The following is a 19,384-nucleotide window of genomic DNA, read 5'->3' as shown; positions in this document are numbered from 1 at the left end:
ATAAGTGAAAAGGAGGAGGGCAGGGCTAGCACTGGACGGAAGCTGGAGTTTGAAGAGAGAGAGACAGACTTACCCCCTCCCCAGAGAGGAGTTTGGGCTTTGAGACACATTCCCCAAACCCCCACCCTCTCTGCTCTCAGGCACCCATGGAAAGGGAGCTGTGCTCCCTCCCAGCTCTGGACAGCGGTGAAGTCGTCAGGGAGACATCTGTTCCCCATCCAGCAAGCAGTGTCTTCCTGATCTGCCTCTTAAAAATTACAAGGCAATTTGGAGTTTCTATTTTGTACTTTTGATTTGCCCAAACACCTGAAACATGAGCTCTCAATCCAGGATCAAAGGCTCTCTCTGGAGCAACACAGACGGCTATATCCACCGCCGTATTTATGCATGATTAGGAACGCCTGCATCAGAGAGGGGATTTGGCAAGGGTGGGTGTGCTGCAGAGCCTGGAACTCCATCTCCTTCGGAGAAGAAGGAGGGAGGGAGCTGGGGGGTGATGTCCCTGAAGGTCAGGATTAGTGCCAACCCCTCGGGTGCAGGGCAGGGATGGGGTGATGCCTTGCAGAGGGGGTGACTTGCCTGTGTCACTTGTCCCCTGTCACTCCTGCCCAGATCCCCTGCCTGCCTGTAGGACTGAGACTGCTTTGCCAGGTGGGAGCTCTCATCCTTGCTTTGCTTCGTCTCTGTGGGAGTGGCTGGATAGGTGGATGAAAAGGATGCAGTCCTGGATGCAGAGGGACACTGCACTGTGGACACAGTCCCAGTGTTGTGGGATGAAAGGCACTGGGGATGATGCCAGGCCAAGCAAAGAGTTATTGGTAATCAACACAAGTCATTAATGAGGTGGAGGGGAGGGGTCTTCCCAAGCTCTTCTGGTCCAACCTGTCCTACTTGAAAAATCCCAGACCCTGGATCCCTGCAGGCTGGGATTTTGCATCATCTAAATAAACTGGGAGAGGTTCAGGCCTGTGAACAGATGTGGCCAAGCCCCTTCTCCCACAAATGAGCATGGCTGTGTTGCTGTCAATAATCAATTTTAGCAGCAGAGGATCTGCCCCCTTGTCTGATGCCACTGGTGGGAAAGCAAACCTGGTCCCTGGAGGGACCCTGGCTCTGGATCTGGGGCTCAGATGAGTTTCTGCTTCTTGACACTGTAAACTGCTTCAGAAGAGCAGGATAGGTTCCCAGGACAAGGGAATAGTAGCAGGGCCCATTGTGTATGGGAAAGCCAGCAGTAAAATCAGAAGGATGTAAAGAAACCAGGTAGAGGGCCAGAAGACATCCACACATGTCAGACAGAGGAGTGCCTTCCCCTTCTCATTTGAAATAAATTCAAAATGTAGGAAAATGCAATAAAAAGTCAGATGCCTCTGCATTATGGACATAATAATTTTTAGACAAGGTGTAATGAATCAGCTCAAGTCAAAGTTACCTTCACCTAATGCTATAAATACCCCTAACTCTGCCCTTTTAGGTTAAAGCCTCCCTCTGGGCTACTCACTGTTTGTCATGAGAATAGGGTCAACATGCATTGTGCTGAAGTGTAAATCAGTGCTAATGATGGGGCATTGCATGTCAGGGTCATCACAGAGCCGCCTCCCCACATATCATCCAGGATCTGCTCCCTGCTGCCATGGGAGAGAGCAGCAAGTCACCCCAAACAGCTTAAATGTGACCCCCACTTGAGACAGCAACATCTCCATGAAGTCTGTAACGTTTAAGCAAGTCAAGCTGATAGAGACAAGTCCCACTTTCCCATCATATCACATATCTATTTGTAATCAATAAATTTCCATTAGATCAGCCTGAAAGTACATGTGATGCAACCCCGGCGCTCCTTTACTGGAAAATTTGTTGTCTGTTGGGTTTTGGTTTGTGTTGTTTTGGGTTTTTTTGCCACAGTTTCTTCACACATTGAGGCACCTTCAGAGAAGTGCTGGGAAAAGCCGCCCAGGAGCTCTGCAAATCACGGTGTGCTCACGCCCTGCCAGTTCACAAGCATTTAGCACTGGGAACAAGCTGGGAAGAAAATTTGCCACAAATATTTTCAGCAAATTATGAAGTCTTGGAAAAAGCAGATTTCGGTTCTACTGAGAAGTTGGTGTTTTGACAGATGTTTTAAATATTTTTTTAAGAATTTTATTTTTTTACTGAAACTGAAGGAGGTCCTGGAATCAAGGACTGGGCCAAGACAAAAAAACCTCAGAAACATTCTGCTTTGAAAACATCTCAGTAAAACATTTGCCTTTTCTCCTCTTCCCCAATTCAACAATTTGGGGAATGGAGATGAATTCACAGAATTTCACCTTCTCTGAATACAATCTCCTTTGTCTGGAAAATGTTTTAACTGAGAAATGCCTTTCGTGCCCCATTGAGTCTAAGTCCTCTGAACGCCTCAGAGCAAAGGGGTCTTCTACCTCCAGCATCCTGGTATGGTTTCCATGTAAACTGCCTGAAACCAGAGATTCCCAGAAGATCACAGATTTTATAAAACCTGTGGAATATCCACTTATCACCTGCAGAGCTGCATCCAGGGCAATGGGAGCGCCCATGCCCACCTTCCCTGGGACAAGGAACCAGTGCCACAATCCCCCCACCCCATCCATTCCCGGGTTGTGACTGGGCAGCTCGCCAGCTGTATCCTGCACCCCCAGCTTGTCACACCAGTTTTGGGAGTTTGAGGACCCCAGTAAAAAATTCCAAGGTGTCCGGGCAAACCCTCCCAGCTCCTGAGCATCCCGCGGTGCTGTGGCACCTCCTGTGCTCTCCGCCTGCTCTGCAGCGCGGCACACGTGCTCCCAAAAGGAAGCCTTTACAATCTGCCACTGGAAACGGCGCGGTGTTATCCCGTGGGTAGCTGCTTTCCTTCAACGGGCCATAAAAATCCCATTTGGAACTGCAGTTGCCTCGCTCCCCTCCTGCATCCCACTGCTATTTAAAGAGGGCGCGTCCGACACATTAAAGCACACACGCACACATGTAAAAAGGACCAGGATCTACTGAACCTTAAAACAACTATTATTCTTCAGGATAATACACCCTCCAACACTAACATTATTCTAAGATGCAGGTAACATGTGACACATTTTCTTTTTCTCTCCAAAGTACAACACCCTTCCCTTCCTCTATCCTTCCTTCCCAAATATCAATCATCAGCAAAGACAAGGCAAATGAACTTTTAATCAATAACAGCTACTGTTTCTTGTACCAGGACTGTTTATGATTTAAAAGGGAAAAAAAAAATTAAATCAATCCTGATGTGAACATTTTCCCACTTGGAAAAACAGCCCAATCCTATATCAAAAGGTTTTGGGGGTTTATATGTTTTTAAAAGGTTTAAAAGCTAAATTAATTTTAAATTGTTTTTACATATCTTGCCTATAGACAGAACCACATCATATGATGAGGAAGGGTGGTCCATGGTGTATTAATGTTCCTAGTAAGTACTTTAGCACCAGTCTGTCTGCTTTACACGCATTTAATACTGTTGCCATCTAAAAATCAAGACTACTCTAACCACAGTGTGTCTGTCCAGGCCCTGTAGCTGGCAGTCTGTCCCTTTCCATCCAGACCAGGTAGAATCAGATCACTTCTGGTATGTCTGCACTCAGACTCCACTGTCTTCATACCAGTGGTGTGGAGGTACCTGAGACTAAATGATGGTTTTGTCAAGAAAGTACCAAGAAATGGCCCAGTCCTCCTGGCTGGGCAGGACAATGCTGAACAAATATCCTAAGCAAACAAAAAAAGAAAGAAGAGCTCATTCCAGAATCAAGGGAGTCCATAAAGTCTCTCACAGGAGATGGACTTCTAACGTGTTTGTGCAGCTGGACACTGGTACCTAAAAAAGGCGAGATTGCAAGTAAGGCTCATACCTTTATTTTCCAAAACCTTGCTATTCCCAGGGCCTGAACAGCCAGGGGACTGATAACTCGTTTTCATCTTCATATGCTGCAGCACTTGAAGTAGCTCAAATGGCAGTGTGCTGGCTCCAGTCCAGATTCATCCAAACACAAGACACAAACCCAAGCAATGTATGAAATGGCCTCCACCAAGTTTTATATGAGCCCCAGCTGGGTTCACTTGGGCCCCTTGCAGCAACACACTTCCCTGTTGGCCAGCTCCTCTGACCTATTTGTGCATCCATCCACAGGAGCCATGCCTTCTCTGCTGCCTCACCTTCCCCAGTCCGGGCAGTTTTGAAGGTCCCCCTGCTCTGTACACAGCCATGGGGACATCAAGGATACCATGTTTGGATGTGTCTGAAGCAGAGCTGCCAAGGTCCACTGATGGCACAGGAAGCAGGATACTTCGGCCTCATGAGGATGACTTGTTGGGAGAGGATGCTCCCCAGATGGCCAAAGGGAAGTGGCTCAGACATGCATCCATGAGGGCCTGAGTCACTGGCTGGGGATGTCCCAGATGGAGAAAGCAGGATGTGGCCAGCCTGGCCTGAGGCAAGTAGGTGATCCTGCTAGTGTCAGCACTGCACAACTCTCAGCCCTCCCCACTCACCGTGAGCACACGGCAATGCCCGGACAGAGATCCCAGAAGGGAAAATTACTGGTCCCTCAATCTCCCTATAGTTATAAATCACATTTCCTCCTGGCTTTACTAAGCAGATCCCCTCTGGCATCACCCTTACACCGTATTTTGCCCCCACCGTCCCTTCTTGATGTGCCGGGGGACAGAGTGCATATTTTGCATGAGGACACAGAGGCACACGGGGCTGTGGCCACGCTTGAAACCCCCTCTCACCCCACCTCTCCTCTCACCCCACCTGCCCACTGGCTCTGCAAACCAGCCCAGGAAGGTAGGAAGGTCCTTTCCTTAGTTCATGCCCAAAGGACAGTCAGGATGGAAGGCAGAAAGGGGAATTCTGATGTTTCCCTTGGTACCACGGGATCAGTGGCTGAACCAGAGCTGAGACTTTGTGTTTCTTCATTTCCCGCTTCCTCCATGAGGCCTCTGACCCCTGCAGAACATCTCATCCTCTCCTGTTCTCCAGGGCTCTTGTATCCTCATTCCCATGATGAATGCAAACATATTTCAGTTGTGCTTCGAGGTGAGTACCCATCACATACCTACTCTCTCCTCCCAGCTGAGAAGGGACATCCTGAGAAGGGACATCAGTTTTTAGGACTGGAATAGAATAGAAGAAAATAGAAGTTTCTTCACTTACAGTTTTGCTAGACTATAACTGGGCTCCAATTTTCCATGCTGGGTTTCTGCCTCGGGCTGTGTTTTGTTTTGTATTTGTCAAAAAATTCCATGACTCCATTTCCACCAGCCCTTTGAACAAGGTTTAGGGAGGTCTTTTCTTTCTTTATTTTTTCTTTTGCCCATGCTAAAACATTATTACAACCATTTTACTGGGAAGCAGCACTGCCTCCAGGCTTGGCAAGAAGTGTCCCTTGAGTGAGAAGACGGGTCTTTCTCCATCCCCATGACAGCACCCGGAGTCGGTCGGATCACGAGTCTCTGAAACAGCAGAGGCTGGTTGGTGTTTGGCAGATGGATGAAGCACAAAGTCAGTCTGCGCCGAGCGTTCCCCGTCTTCTAACAGGCCTCAATCAACGGTTTCACAACAACACATCAGCCAACTGTGTAAACACAGGGCACGGATTAAATATAGTCCTTGCCTTGATGAACAATCGGCGCTGAAAGAGAAGAGCATCTTGTGCAAATAAACAAAGGTCCTGCAGAGCTCAAGTATTTGGACCAAGGCCGAAGGAGGAAATTCATGATAGGGGAAGCAGTTGAACCTGAAAGCACACGAAAGTTTTCAGATAGGGATTTTTTTCTGCTTGGAAGCACTGATTCAAGTGGACTGGACCCCTCTGTGGCTTTGGGTTGAATCCAGCAGATCCCAGCTCCAAACAGTTGCAATAGGGGAACAGAGAAGGAGATGGGGAAGGCCAAACCAAAATGCTTTGTTTGGGGCAGATCGATTAGTCTGAAACCCTTTTCTGTTCACTTCACCAGGAAGATGGATGTGTTCTGTTAGCTTGGCAGGGCCTTTTCTTCTTCAAGGCTTTGGCTCCACCGGTAAAACTAAAAAGCCCCATCATTATTCCAGTGGCTGCAGTACGATCCAGGTACTCTTCATGCCTGCAGTAACTGGGGGGCCCGATGGGATCATAATCCAGGTCTTTCACCCACAGGTCCCTAAGCATCGTACAGACCTCCAGCAATATCCCCCCGGGACCATGGGGGTCGTAAATCCTGGGATGGCTCCTAGCAGATTGAGAGTCCAGCTTTGGCTGCAGGAGCCATGGTCTGAAATTAGAATTGCCTCATGATGTGTAACAAACAGGGAGAAAAAGGCAAATGCAGCAACAGCAGACAAACCAACCCATAAACCCCCAGCTTGGGGCTCTAGGAAAATGAAATGGGAAGAAATGTGCCTGCCTCGAGGAAGGGTGAGGGAGGGCTCTGAAAAAACCCAGCTCAACGAGACTTCCTCTTGGGGTCTCAGCAGTGAATGGAGGGGCCTTGTAGTACCTCCGTGATGGCTGGGCAGGAAAGCCCAGTGCTTGGAGGCAGGCTTCTGTGCAGCAGAGAGAAGCCAGGTCCTGGAAGGAACAGCATCCTCTGGCAACAGCCCCCTCCTGGGGCTGGGTTTCAGCCCAGAGGATCCCAGCTGAAGCCCACATTTGACTGTTGGTACACAGACAGGAATACTTCTCTGCTCTGATGGAGGGGCTGCGAGGTGGCCGGAGAGTAGGAAAAGCCAATGGGTAAAACAGCTGCAGCCTTGCAGCGCAAAAGAACAGGGTCATGTCTTGCCTTTAAAGCAGATTAAATTTAAGACCTGTCAACCTCAATGGTGTCTAGGTCAGTTTTCTTCCTCCGCATTGACAGGGAACAAATCTGAAGCCCTGAGGTGTCATTTCTGCATGTCATGCTTTGAGTTGTTCCCTTCCTTTACCATGATAGACCTGTTCCCTTCCTAAAGACGATCATTTTTCAGCCAAACATGTGGTGGTTCACATTCCTGAGTTATGGAGCACACAGCTCGCCAAGGGGAATGGAATTTGTTTTCCTGTCCTGCTGACCCCACAAATGGGCCAGAGTATTTGCCACCAAGCCCCAGAAATGACACTGCTCTGGGCCAGGCCCTTCCTTGGGGAAAGGAGGTCACCCCCAGGGAGATGCTGTGCTGGGTTAGTTGCCTTCTGATCCAACTTTCCCCTTGCACTTGAAACTCAGAGTGGGCAGATGTGCCCCAGCTGAGCACAGAGTGCTGTCTCGACATCAGACCTCTGAAAGCTCCCAGGCTCAGGGTAAAACCTGAGCTGTTTCCCAGCCTGACCTTCTCCATGCCCTGCAGGGTCAGCAATTCCCTGTTTTAAACCAGGGGCTATGACCTGTGCCCCATCACTGAATCAAGACACTGCAAGCTACTCCTACAGTGAATAAGGAATGTGAGTTTATATATGCTCAGCAATCACATACAGATTAGAAATTTCCAAAGGGGGTCTTTAACCCTCAGGACTCCAAAAAACACAGTAGGTTGAAAACAACAGAGCTGGAATAACAGGGCTATCAGCGTCCATGAGCGTTTGTCTCAGCCTTTTAGCCTTTTTCTGGGTGTGAGCACTTGATTGTAAACACCACTGTTGTGGAAACTTGGCTGAAGGGAATAGACAGACTGTCACTGAACGGAGACGATCGTTATCGCGACTTGAAAGGATATGACTGGGAACAGCTGGTTTGGAACTGCAAGGGCAGCTCCAGGATGGACAGAGCTCGCTATCACACACACCTCTGCTCTGGATGACAGATCCTGTAGCTCACGAGCACAAGAGGTGCAGGAGCTGCGCTGCTCTGAGGATCTGAGTTGGTTCCAGCTGGTCACACCTTCCAGCTACAGAAGACCCCGAGTGCAGCTGGGTTAAGACACATACTGTTGAGGAGAGTCCTCCTGGCCAAGGGACCCAAGCTGTGCCTAGATGAGGTTATCCCAGAATGCTTCCCAAATCTCAGATCTACAGGCATGCTTTGGCTGCGTCCCAGCTCCAGATTGGGTATGTACCAGCAACCCCAGAGCCTCAGTCTGCAGACAGAGGAAACCCAGATGGGAATGCTGGCGCATTGCAACAGCTCCCTCCCCTGCGGGGGCTGGGGACCAGGACACAAGGACTGGTTAGCACAGACAGAGCTCAGGGACCTGCCTGCCCATGCTGAGCTTCACTCCTCTCCTGACTGTCTGCCCACTCCTCCAGCAATGAGCAACACTCTTATTAATCAGACCCCTGGCTGGTCCCATAAGGAACAACCCCACCAGACAGTTATCTCCAAATTTCCAACTGACTCGGTTATAGAGCCATAAAACCAAATCCCAATGGCTCTCGTTTTGTACAGGGATCATTTTTTTCCTCTTTTTTTTTCCTGAGATGCCATTCTGATGGAAGCCAAGCATCACAAAAAAACCTACATGGATGATGCCACCTTGTCAGTTAAGGTTATTACCCCCTCACAAACAGTAAAAAGTCTTTATTTTCTGCAAACTGCAGCTGATTGACGTTAATTATGCAACATACTGTGAGTCCATATGGACTGTGCTCCATAAAGGTTTTTCTTATGATCAGTCTTTCTGGATCCATGTCCTGCCAAACACCACTTGTTTTCATGGCCCATCTTATTTATTGCCTTATTAGTCTGGTGTTAGATTTTTCCCCCAGTCCTCTGGAACTTCCTCAGAGTTCCTAGATTTGTTTAAAAATCGACACTAATGGTTCATAGAGCTCTCGGGCCAATTTGTTTATCCTTTGATGCAAGTTATCTGATCCTGCAGAATGTCTAACTTTAATCACTGCTGTTCAACATTCAGCTTCATCACTGGTAGAATACAAAGTGTTTCATTATCTCCATAAAGTATGGACGTGTCATTCTACTTCTTTCCAAAGAGAAAAATAAATGTTGAACAAATAACTTCATCTCTCCTACACACAGGATGAATATTTTCCCGTTATTGTCTGGCATGTCATTATAGGATTTGGCTTTTCTTGATACATTTAAATAATCATCATTAACCTTAGTGGCAAGAGGATTTTCACTCCTACCTTTAGTTTCTCTTCCCAGGTTCTCACGACTACCAGATTCCTCCTTTTTTATTTACCATTAACATTAACATGCACATCAGTGCCACATATTTATGCCCACAATGCTATTTATCTATGTACATATTTTATGCTAAACCTACAACACTCCTGTTTCCACCTTCCCTCTTAGCTGGGCTGGCTTCTGCAAAACAGCATTGAGGCTTCCAGAACAGCACTGATTTTACAGCATCTCACAAAACAGCCTCAAACACTCCCCGATTATCATCTGTTCAATTTTCTTTAAATAATTCCTTCCACTCCTTAATTGTACTCCTAATTATTTTCAGCCCAGGGAAGCTGTTCTTTTTCCAGAACCGGGGGCTAGAGCTGGGCACCTCTGTGCTTTTAAAAAGCCAGTCCCTCATCACATATAAATAGCTCTGGTCAGAGCTTTTTTCTGTGTTTGCACATAGTGTCATGCTCACTGGCAGGGGGACAGCTTGGGAATAGGTTATGGAGTCCCTGCTCATCACGAGATCAGAAAGTTGCATACCTAAAAGGCAGAGGAAGCTGATTTGGGGTTACTTGGCAGGGGGATGAATCCCTCCTCTGCTCCCAGGCTCACAAGAGGGGAAAGAGCCACTGGGGACCAAAGACAGCTTTCATCAATTGAGATGTTTTATTTTGTGTTGGCTTTTTTTTCCCCTTAAACATCCTTTGTTTTCTAACAATAAATCATATCCTAAGGCAAAAAGCCTTTAAAGGGACTGGGCATGGAGTCTCCTTCCGTTCCCTGGCTGGCGAGGCAGGCCACCAGCTGACAGCAGCCATCAATCCGCAACTCAGCGATCAATCCGTCTTTATCTGTCAGCGGGGACCGGCGCAGGAGGACCCCGGCTGAGCCAGGCTGCCGTCCCCAGGAGGACCCCGGCTGTGCCAGGCTGCCGTCCCCAGGAGGACCCCGGCTGAGCCAGGCTGCCGTCCCCAGGAGGACCCCGGTTGTGCCAGGCTGCCGTCCCCCGCTGGCTCTGGCGGCACCGGGAGGATCCCCAGTGCCGGACGCAATCCCCCTCGCCGCCTGCTCCCCTGGAGCAGGTTCCCACTGCCTCGGGCACCATCCCCTCACACTCCCCGGCGTGTTCCGCAGTCAGCCGAGCCAAGCCACCCTCGAGGTCTCCTCCTGTGATCCATCAGAGAGCGAGCACTCCACCTCCTGCCCTTCCAAAAAGCCAACAACATGAAAGAAGGCAATAGCATCTTTATCAAATGGAGGGTACCCCAACAACTTACTGGTGGGTAAACCCACCCAGAAGGTTTCAGAAATCCCAAGCCATTCACTTCTTGTGCCATTGGTGGTGATTTCCACCTCCTGTTGTTTACTGCCCAGGCTTCTGGGTTTGCTTTTTAACATTTGTGCTGCCAGGACTCAGCAGTTTATGGTGGCGCCTACGTCTTCTGTTTATCCTCTTAATATTGTTCCCCAAAGATTTTCCATTAAAACCCTCTTAACTGCTCTACCTTGTTTGTTATCCAGAAAATTGGTTGCTCTCCCAGAGAGATGGAGGTGGTCCAGCTCACACGGTCCCTCAGGAAGCAGACCTGATGCTCCATGACCTGAAACACCTCCATTTTACCTACATTTTACACCTTTTGCCCCTTGGTGGTCTCCTTCCTCTGTCTGCTTTTGCTTCCAAGATGCAAGGAGGGGTCTTGCCTCCGATCGTCTGAACTTTCCTCTCCTTCAACTCCCTCCTGAGATCCCTCAAGTTCTTGCTGATCTGAGAAGTATTTTATGAGGCAATTTTGTTCATGCCAAATGTGTCATAACCAATGGATCCCTGCCTACAGTCATCAGAGCCCTGCTCTGCCTCTTGGTGATGTGTGTTGTGCTGGAGCCAAGGAGACCGCACACAGGCCCGTCGTCTTTCTGTCCCCTCTTCTGCATCTGGCTGGGCAGAAGTTTTCTGTCTGTCTGAGTACATTTGCTCCACTGCCATCACTTGTGCTCATACTCCCCTTAAGTCTGAGGGAATCACAGTCAGAAGGGGCCATCAGAAGGGGCCTGTTTGTGTCTTTCTGCTGCTGGTTCAGGGTCAAGAGCTCTTGGTCATCTTGGCCATGCTTCAGTCCCTCATGTCATCTCTACCAGCACAGGCAGTGCCTTGCCCTCTGCCTGCAGGTTTCCATACAGCAAGGGGAACCTGGTGATTTCTCCCTGCATCAGGGTCCCTGCTTGGCCTCCATCCTGGAGAAAAGGCCTCAAAGCTCTGGGGCTTTGCTCCCTTGCACTGCTGGCTGATGTCATCTGCCCAGCCACAGTGGCCAGAGCCACCAGTTAGATCCCCAACCAGGACTGCAAGATGATGCCCCAGGCAGGGTTACAACAGACAGCCCCCAGTGACTCCATGATGCTACCGGGGATTGAGATCTGCCCTTGAAATCCTCAAGGCTTTTCCTCCCCATCGGGGCAGGACTGTGTCCCAGGAGAGGCCTGTCCTGCTCAGAGCAGCTGGAACAAAGAGATCTGCTCCATCTCACAGTCCCAGGAGAGGGATGTGGCAGCAATGAGGTTTCCTCTGATGTTTGCTCTGTGCCAAGGTTGGGGAGGATTTCAGTGCTGCAAAAGCACTTGGTCAGGGTGGGCATTTCAGGACTGGGGGTGGTGGAGCAGAGGCATATCACAGGGATGGGAGGAGATGGGGATTCCTTGAGAAAAGGGAGAAACTTCCAGCCTGGAAACCCTTTTGTTCCTCCTGGCACAGTTTGGGGCAGGCAGCAGGGTGTGGGGGGGAAGGTGTGGTGGGATCTTGACATAGAGCTGCCTCAAGCTGATGTCCCAGCCTCTTTTAAACTGTCCTTGAGCACTTGGATTTGCCTCAGATTAAGTCCAGTTGCCCGAGCTGGCATGTACCCATACATAGATTAAATGAGAACCACCCGTAACACCTCCTGTCCTCCCTCCTCCTCTCCCGCGCAGGTTCATTAAGGCTTCCCCAGCGAAAACAGGCCGTGTTTCGGGGGGAACGCCGGAGCGTTTGATATTTTCCACTCTGCGTGTCAAGGGCATTTACAGTCGGCGTCAGGCTGTTCCGTCAGTCTGAGGGAAGCACTTTGAAGTGTTTGTGGTAGAGGCCACATGTGCAGTCAAGATGTGCCGCTGCCTCTCTAGCTCCCTTTGCATTCCCAGCACCATGCGACAATCAACAACACGGCTTAACCCTTTCGCACCGCTGCCTTGTCCCACTTGGAGATGGGGAACGGGGTCCTCATCCCCTTGTGTGTTCTAGTGGCTGTGCCCAGGAAGCCTGCAGTGATCCTGCTTCATTCTGGGGAAGCGCAGCACAGCTCAGGCAAACGGCTGGTGAAGGCGATGGGATGGAGGTGGGAGGCCATGAAGCTGCTGGGCCAAGCAGAGGATCTGTTGCTAATCCCCACACACGCTGCCAGTGGTCCTGCTTTGATGATGAAAGTGGCATCATTTGCCACAAGCAGCTGTGGAGTCGGCTCCCACCCTTGCCCATCCTGCAGTGAGTCCCAAGAAACCGCATGGAAGGAGTCCCAGTGGTTGTGACACACCAGGGGTATCCACAATGACATTACTGCCCATCCCTCCAGCGTGATGGATGGCACATGACAAAATGGGCAGCACTTGGGCTGAGCAGCTGCTGCCCAGGGGGCTCTGGGCACAGGGTGAACAATTGCAGCTGCTTCCCCTCAGAGGCACTGGTGCAAGGCTGGCAGTGTTTCCAGGAGCTCTCCGCAAGGCCAGTGGTCAGGGGTGAATCTCATTTCTTTGTGGAGGGCTTGCACAGTAGCCATGTAGTGCTTTGCCATAGCCACAGGTTTTAGGGTATTTCCGTGTGCCCTGGAGAGGAGCTTGCCTTGAAATGAAACATGGGGATCAGCATGCACAGCTGCTCTTTTAGGGGACAGTAGTATCCACCCAGCCATACACCCCTTCTGGGCTCCACAAAAAGAATGCTGGGACAGAGTGGAGAAATTCAAGACACGTGGGGTCACCAAGTGATGCTTCAAGAGGTACCTTCTCCCCTGGCTTCCCTCAGGCAGGAGGAGAGTGGGCTTCTCCAAAGAGCCCCCTGCCAGCCTTCAATCCTTGGGGGTGAATCTTCCATCTTCTGTGAGGAAAAAGATGGAAGATTCCCTTGGCTGGTTATTGGTAGCCAGGCTTGGTTCACACCTTTGGAAGCCCCATAAGACAGAAACTCAAACCTCGCTGCTCTGCAAGCCTGACTCTGCCAGGGGTTGAGCGGCAGCATCCATGGGGTAGTGTCAACTCTGAGCAGATTCCCAGTCTGATCCGTGTAGCCTGGACACACTGCAGTGATAAAAAGGATAGGGAAGGCTACAGGGGAGCAAAGAGCCCAGTTGGAGAGGCAGAGCTCAAAAGCTATGAGCTAAGGGGACAGGGATGTGAGCTGTGCAGAGGCAGCTCCCACCCTTTGCTGCTGCCTCCAGAACAGCAGTTTTTGGGTCCAACACGGTGCTGCCCCATTCACTCAACCCTGCATTCCCATAGCTGGGAGCAGAGCCAAGGCTGCAGGCACATTCCCCCATGGCACTGCTGATCTGCCATGGCAGCACGGATCCAGCACGGGAACACCGCTCCGGCAGCTGCAGTGTTAATGTGTGGCATAGAAAAAATAATCTTCCTTTTTAATGATTGCATTACAGAGGGTGGAGGCCGGGGGGAAGGGTGTCATTGTACTGGCCCTTGCTTGCCAGGGAAAAGACATCTTCTGGGCTGCAGCTTCCTAGAGAAGTTGAAGCCAAGGCATTATCCAGTGTAACCGACCTCTCCTTCTTCCATGAAAGCCCCCTCCCTGCAATTAATCTGAGTCCTGGAAACCCCTGCCTTCCGCTCTGATTTCCCAGTCCCTGGCAAAGTGTCTGACTCATCCCGCATCTCTCTGGCCGTGGCTCCTCCTTGCTGAGGTGATTGACTGTCACCCAGGGAGGGCTGTGCTTTGCTGTCTTCAAGAGGGTGGATCACACAGCCCTGGCCTTACATCCCTGCCTTCCTGTGTGTGATTCCATGTGCTGAGCTGGCACCAGGAGGAGAGGTGGCAGGAAGTTATAGTCTGCTCTGATTCATCAGACCACTTTGAAATCCCAAATCCTCTAAATCTGAAAGGTCAGTTAGAAAAGTGACTCCAGTGTTTCCGGAGCACCACCCCTACACCCTGATAAAAGCAGGACCTGTCCACAGAACTGCAGCCATCCAAACATCACCTGCTTAGCTTGAGTTTGTCACCAGCCCAGTGGTGAGAAGGGGATGCAGAATGGCTACATCAGGTGGGAACAGCTGCCCTAAACAGCCTTGCAGAGACACCACATGAGCAGGAGCTGGTCATGGCTTCATGTTTTTCAGTTTGAGGGGTCTTTCCAATTAGACTTGTTTTCCATTTCTGCTGGAATTGCTACCTGGGGTAGAAATCATTTTCTTTATAGAGTTTCTTTTTCTCCCCCATTGTCCAAAAGCCCCTCCACTCTGCCATTGAATTCACAGACCCAAGGGCAGGCGGATTTTCTTCCACCTCACAAACCCCAGTGAGGCTGATTTCATAAGGCCTGAGTGTGCCATGGACTCCAGCTGTCCGTCACCCAGCCTGAGTGTTGAGGGATATTCATCCCTGTCAGCATGCCAAGCCAAGCTTTGATGCCAAGGATATGTGAGATATTCACGGGCCGTGGCTGGGGAATGAAGACAGCTTCCCCTCTCTGTGCCCGTGACACGCCGTGCTCGCTGACAGCCCAAAAGGCTCGTACAGCTGTGGGCTGACCTGGTCACACACCCCAGCTCTGTTAAGGACAACTCCTCACCCTCGTATAAACCCTTCACTCAGAGGATCACAGAGCGCTTTGCAAATGCCTGCTTATTAATCCTCACCACGGTCCTGGGAAGAAATAAGAGACACAGGGGAATCACCTCATTTGCTGTGGAGAGGGGGCGCTTTCTGGGGCGAAACTGAGGCATTTAACAGATGAGAACAGGGCTGTTCCAGCAACGCACCAGCCAGAAATGAAAGGAGTTAAAATCGTGGTGAATGAGGGGAACTTTAGGCAGGAATAGTGTGATTAATCACACTGAAACTTGGCTAAGACAACAGTGAAAGGCACCATGTGATTTTTATCAGGCTCTGTTAGTGCTCCACTCATACTCCAGTGTGACAGGTAATGCAGCATCCCAGGAGAATGGGCTGGGATGACAGGATCAGTACTCAGCTAGGGAGGGAAAGGGCTGGGCAAAACTTCCAAAAGCAACAGCATGACTGAGATTGTTGGACGTGACCCACTGCTGCCCATCAGGCCTCAGGCTGGTTCACTGGCTGAGAAGTTCTTGCTCCTTGTGACTGCAGAGACAAGTGGCTCTCAGCCCATAACCCAGGACACTGTTGTCACCTGCTGTTTGTGTCACACGTACCCCCTACTCCTTGACAAGAGGTGCTTTTGGCCGTTCCCACTGCTGAATTTGTGTTGCCTCAGGCAGACAAGACGAAGGCATGACTGGTCTTTACCTGCAGCTTTATTCTCCCAGTTAGTTTCTGCACTTTGGACTGCCTACCTCTCCTCAATCCTACCGTTCCCTTGGAAAGCTCCTCAGCTCAGCCACACCCTCCTGCACGTGCAGGATATGCACAAAATCAGAGGCAGGCACAGCTACATAACACTCACAAGGTGGTTTACTAATAATCCAGAAACTACGCTTGCCAAAGTGGGATTATCTGAAAAGCAAACTCTACTCAGTTGCAAGACGAACACTGCCTGGTCCCCAAGCCCAAAAAAGCCCAGATGACAATACTGGCAAGGCAGAGAAGGTCACTTGGAGCTCCTTTCCACTCCAGGATTTCAGGAAATGCGAATTTGCCAATCCTTTAACTCTACCAGTTCATTTCAGAGCAGATTATACAAGACTGCAGGACTCTAACAGGGACTGGGCACACTGTGTAAGTGCACCTCATTTTGCAAATGCTACTGAACCAGCTCTAGATGATGGCAGGAGGTGGAGGATGAGATTGTATAAGCTGAATGAAGCAAGTGCTCAGTCTTTCCTTCTGGGCACTGATAGCTCTAGTAATTATCAGTGCCAGCCCTCTCAGCCCTGTGCCTCTGCCCAGGCCACGTATCACTCTGAGGTGGCTTTTGTATCCTCATTGCAATGAAGGATTTTATCCTGCTAGGGTTTATTATTCTTTTATAGACTGAAGGGCTTCAGCCTAATCTTTCAACAAACAAAAGGAATCTTTCAACATTTCAATGCTGTTGTAATTGGTTCCAAAAATAGCACCCTCAGAGCCACATTTCTTAAACTTCTCAAGTCCAAGGATTAACCTTTTTTTCAGATAAAAAAAAATAATCCAAAGACCAACTTGTATATTTTTCATATATCAAATCAAATAAACAAAAGACTGATATTTGAAAGTTCACAGAATCAAAGTTAATCTATAGTAGCTCTTATTTCCTCCCATTTTGTTTGCGTCCTTGCTTCTGTGGCTGTCGGAGGGGAGGAGAGAGGGTTTACTGTTGTTTCATGAGCCACCACTGAATGTTTTATTGACCACCAAAGGCCTGTGGATCAGAGTCTGAGAAACACTTTAGAGATAAACAGGCTCATTACAGGCAGCCCTGACTCTGCTCTGCCTTCTGGCTCAAGCTGCAGCAGAAGTTCTGACTTTAACTCCTTTACCCACTGAAGTTGCCACCCCTGGGGACCAGGTGCTCTGCACAGCTCCGTTCATGCCATCCTGTCCTGGCAATTCTTGTGCATTCAGTGTATACCCCTGGATCCAGGCCATGCTCCGTGTACTCCACCCAGGTCAGCTCCATGGCAAAGAACCATTGCCCCAGGGATGCAGAATAATGCCAGTTTGTCCTGTATCTTAAAAAAGACAGTATGTGTCCTCTCAGAGAGGATGAGTTGTCTCCACTGCTCCTCTGTTGTCGTAAACGGCTTTTCCTGCCAGGAGAACTGGCCTCAGTGCAGCCCTCTCTCCCAACTCCCCCAGCTGTCTCCAAATTTCGCAAGCAGACACCTTGGCACCTCCCACTGCCTTCGGACCGTGTTAGTGTTGGCCGCCTGGGACTGATGGCTTCCATCTTCTTTCTCCTTGTTTCATTAGCTGTCACGCTGGGGGTTTTGATCTTCCCTGGAGCCAAGCCCTGCCAAAAGATTTACTCCACTGCAGTGCTCCGTTTCACATAATTGCCAGGGAAAGCTGCGCAGTTGGTAACGACCAAGGGAAGGGAACAGGCTGGATGCACTCAGGATATGGCGTTCACATATTGTACTTTCATAAAGGTATAGCAATGGAAACATTCCCTATTTTGATTGTCCCAAAGCCACAGGAAAAAGGGAATTAAGGGAATTGATATGTCTGGGATAGATGCCAGCTCTGATTTACTCACATTTTTACCCTGATGTGAAATACCTTGGTCAGAGATGGAAAACTTTTATAGAAGACGTGAACCAAATCAGGCCCTGCAAGTGCTGGTCTCCAGCTAAGAGCTGTCTCAGCTGGCACAGCCCAAGAAACACTAAAACAAAGGAACTGGGAATCAAATGGGCAACAGCAGCTCTGTAAGAAATTTCTTCCCTTCCTCCAGAGGGTTTGGACATACCCACACTTGCAGTCTGCCTTCTAACCACAAAGTGCCTAAGGTACCAGAACACCAGTGAGTTAGGATGTAGGGCTTGGCTTGGCTCCTGGAAAGAGGATGTGCTTTATCATCAAATCCCAGCATGATTTGGTATGGAGAGGCACAGAGCGGTCAAGGCAGAGTGGTGAGCCCAAAACAGGGTTGCCTTTGGAAGCAGTATAAAAAGAAAATATCCTTGCTAACATAACCTCGCCTTCCAGTTTAACCTCCATGTTCCCTCAGAGAGTGCAAACATGCCTGCACATATTTTAGGCATAGCAACCCACTTAGGAAGAGTCAGATGTAGTGTAAGTCCAATTAAAGCAAAATGGAATGAAAGTCCCAAATTATTTCAATGTGTCAGAGTGAGGAGTTTGCAAATCCACTGGTTATTGCAAAGTTGTTCTGGGAAAAATAATTTCTGTATAGATTCCATCTCACTTTGCTGAATTCCATGGGAGTTTTGCCATCAATGGGAGAAGGACCAACACATACAGGCAGACTTTAGCCACGCATTAATTGTGCTTCAAGCCAAATGCATTTGCTCTTACGCCCCAATCCTGCAATGGATTTTCTATAGCTAGGTCTCTGTCCCTGCAGTGATGTCCACTGAACTCACACCAGCGAGATCTGACTGCAAGATCCCATCTGACTGTCCAGAAACCTCTAAGAACATATATCTGCATTAATTTTACTGAGATTAATATGAGTTCAATTGAGGGCAGAGTTTGATGAAAATATCTCATAACACATCAAGCTGGAGGGTAGATCAAAGCTGTTTTTTAGCTCACTAATAAACCAGAACAGAAATAGCACTGCAGAGGAAGCAGCTAATTTGTTTGTGATGGCTCCCTTCTTTGGGAAGGTGAGTACAGAAACCACAGAATTATTACTGCTAAAATAACTAAAACAAAATGCACAATTAAGCAAGCCTTTAATGTAGGATATCATCCATAATTATTTCTCTTGTTAAAATTCCCAAACACCAAACAGTGGGATGAAGCATTCTGCCCACATCACTCACCTCCAACCTCTGTTCAGAACAGGGTCAATTAGTGAAGATCCTTTCTTGATTTATGAAGCACAGCAGGGGTTTTTTGCATGTGTTTAAATATTTACAGAACCCCAGAATTCTGGTAGCATAAACTAGATTTACACCAACTCAGAGTGCCACCCAAAGATGGGGTTCCTCCAAGGGTGTGCTCTGCAGTTGAGCTCGTTGCTCTCCAAGGCTTTCTAACACACAGTTACCACAGGGCAGATACTGGCATGTTTTTTTAAAACTTGCTAGAAAGACATTTGGTCCCTTAAATGTAATTTATGTCATTCAGCTAGAAAGTTTGTTTTCAGTATAAAATACTTTTTAATCACCTCTGTTAAGTCTTTCTACTTCATCTCATCTGGTTCCTATGGAAATGGCAAGTCTTCCAGAACTGCAAATTTTGTTTCCTAGCCAATATTAGGAAAACTGGGTTTTTTCCACTACCTTCTGAGATAGTATTTGCATATAAATACTGTTCAAGTCTCAGAAAATATGTTTGAAATTATTATTATTCATTACACTGAAGACCTCCCATGTTTCTGTTTCATTTTTCTCCCTTTCCACATAAGCAAACAAAAAATCTTCCATTTGCTTCTCCACTAATCCTCACCTCCTTTTTACATGCAGTTCTTCTTTACCT

General features: G+C 48.8%; 1 protein-coding gene across 6 annotated transcripts in view; it reads right to left on the bottom strand.

Moving 5' to 3' along the window:
* GORAB (golgin, RAB6 interacting) overlaps positions 1–19,384 on the bottom strand; it is an 80,511-nt gene that overhangs the window by 40,696 nt on the left and 20,431 nt on the right. The gene's annotated exons all lie outside the window — the stretch shown is intronic.

Source organism: Pipra filicauda, unplaced genomic scaffold (assembly GCF_003945595.2).
Source record: "Pipra filicauda isolate LSUMZ 115617 unplaced genomic scaffold, ASM394559v2 scaffold392_size659746_pilon, whole genome shotgun sequence".
Taxonomy (NCBI): Eukaryota; Metazoa; Chordata; class Aves; order Passeriformes; family Pipridae; genus Pipra; species Pipra filicauda.
The sequence above is the reverse complement of the archived record's forward strand: the minus strand, read 5'-3'. Positions and strand labels throughout refer to the sequence as shown.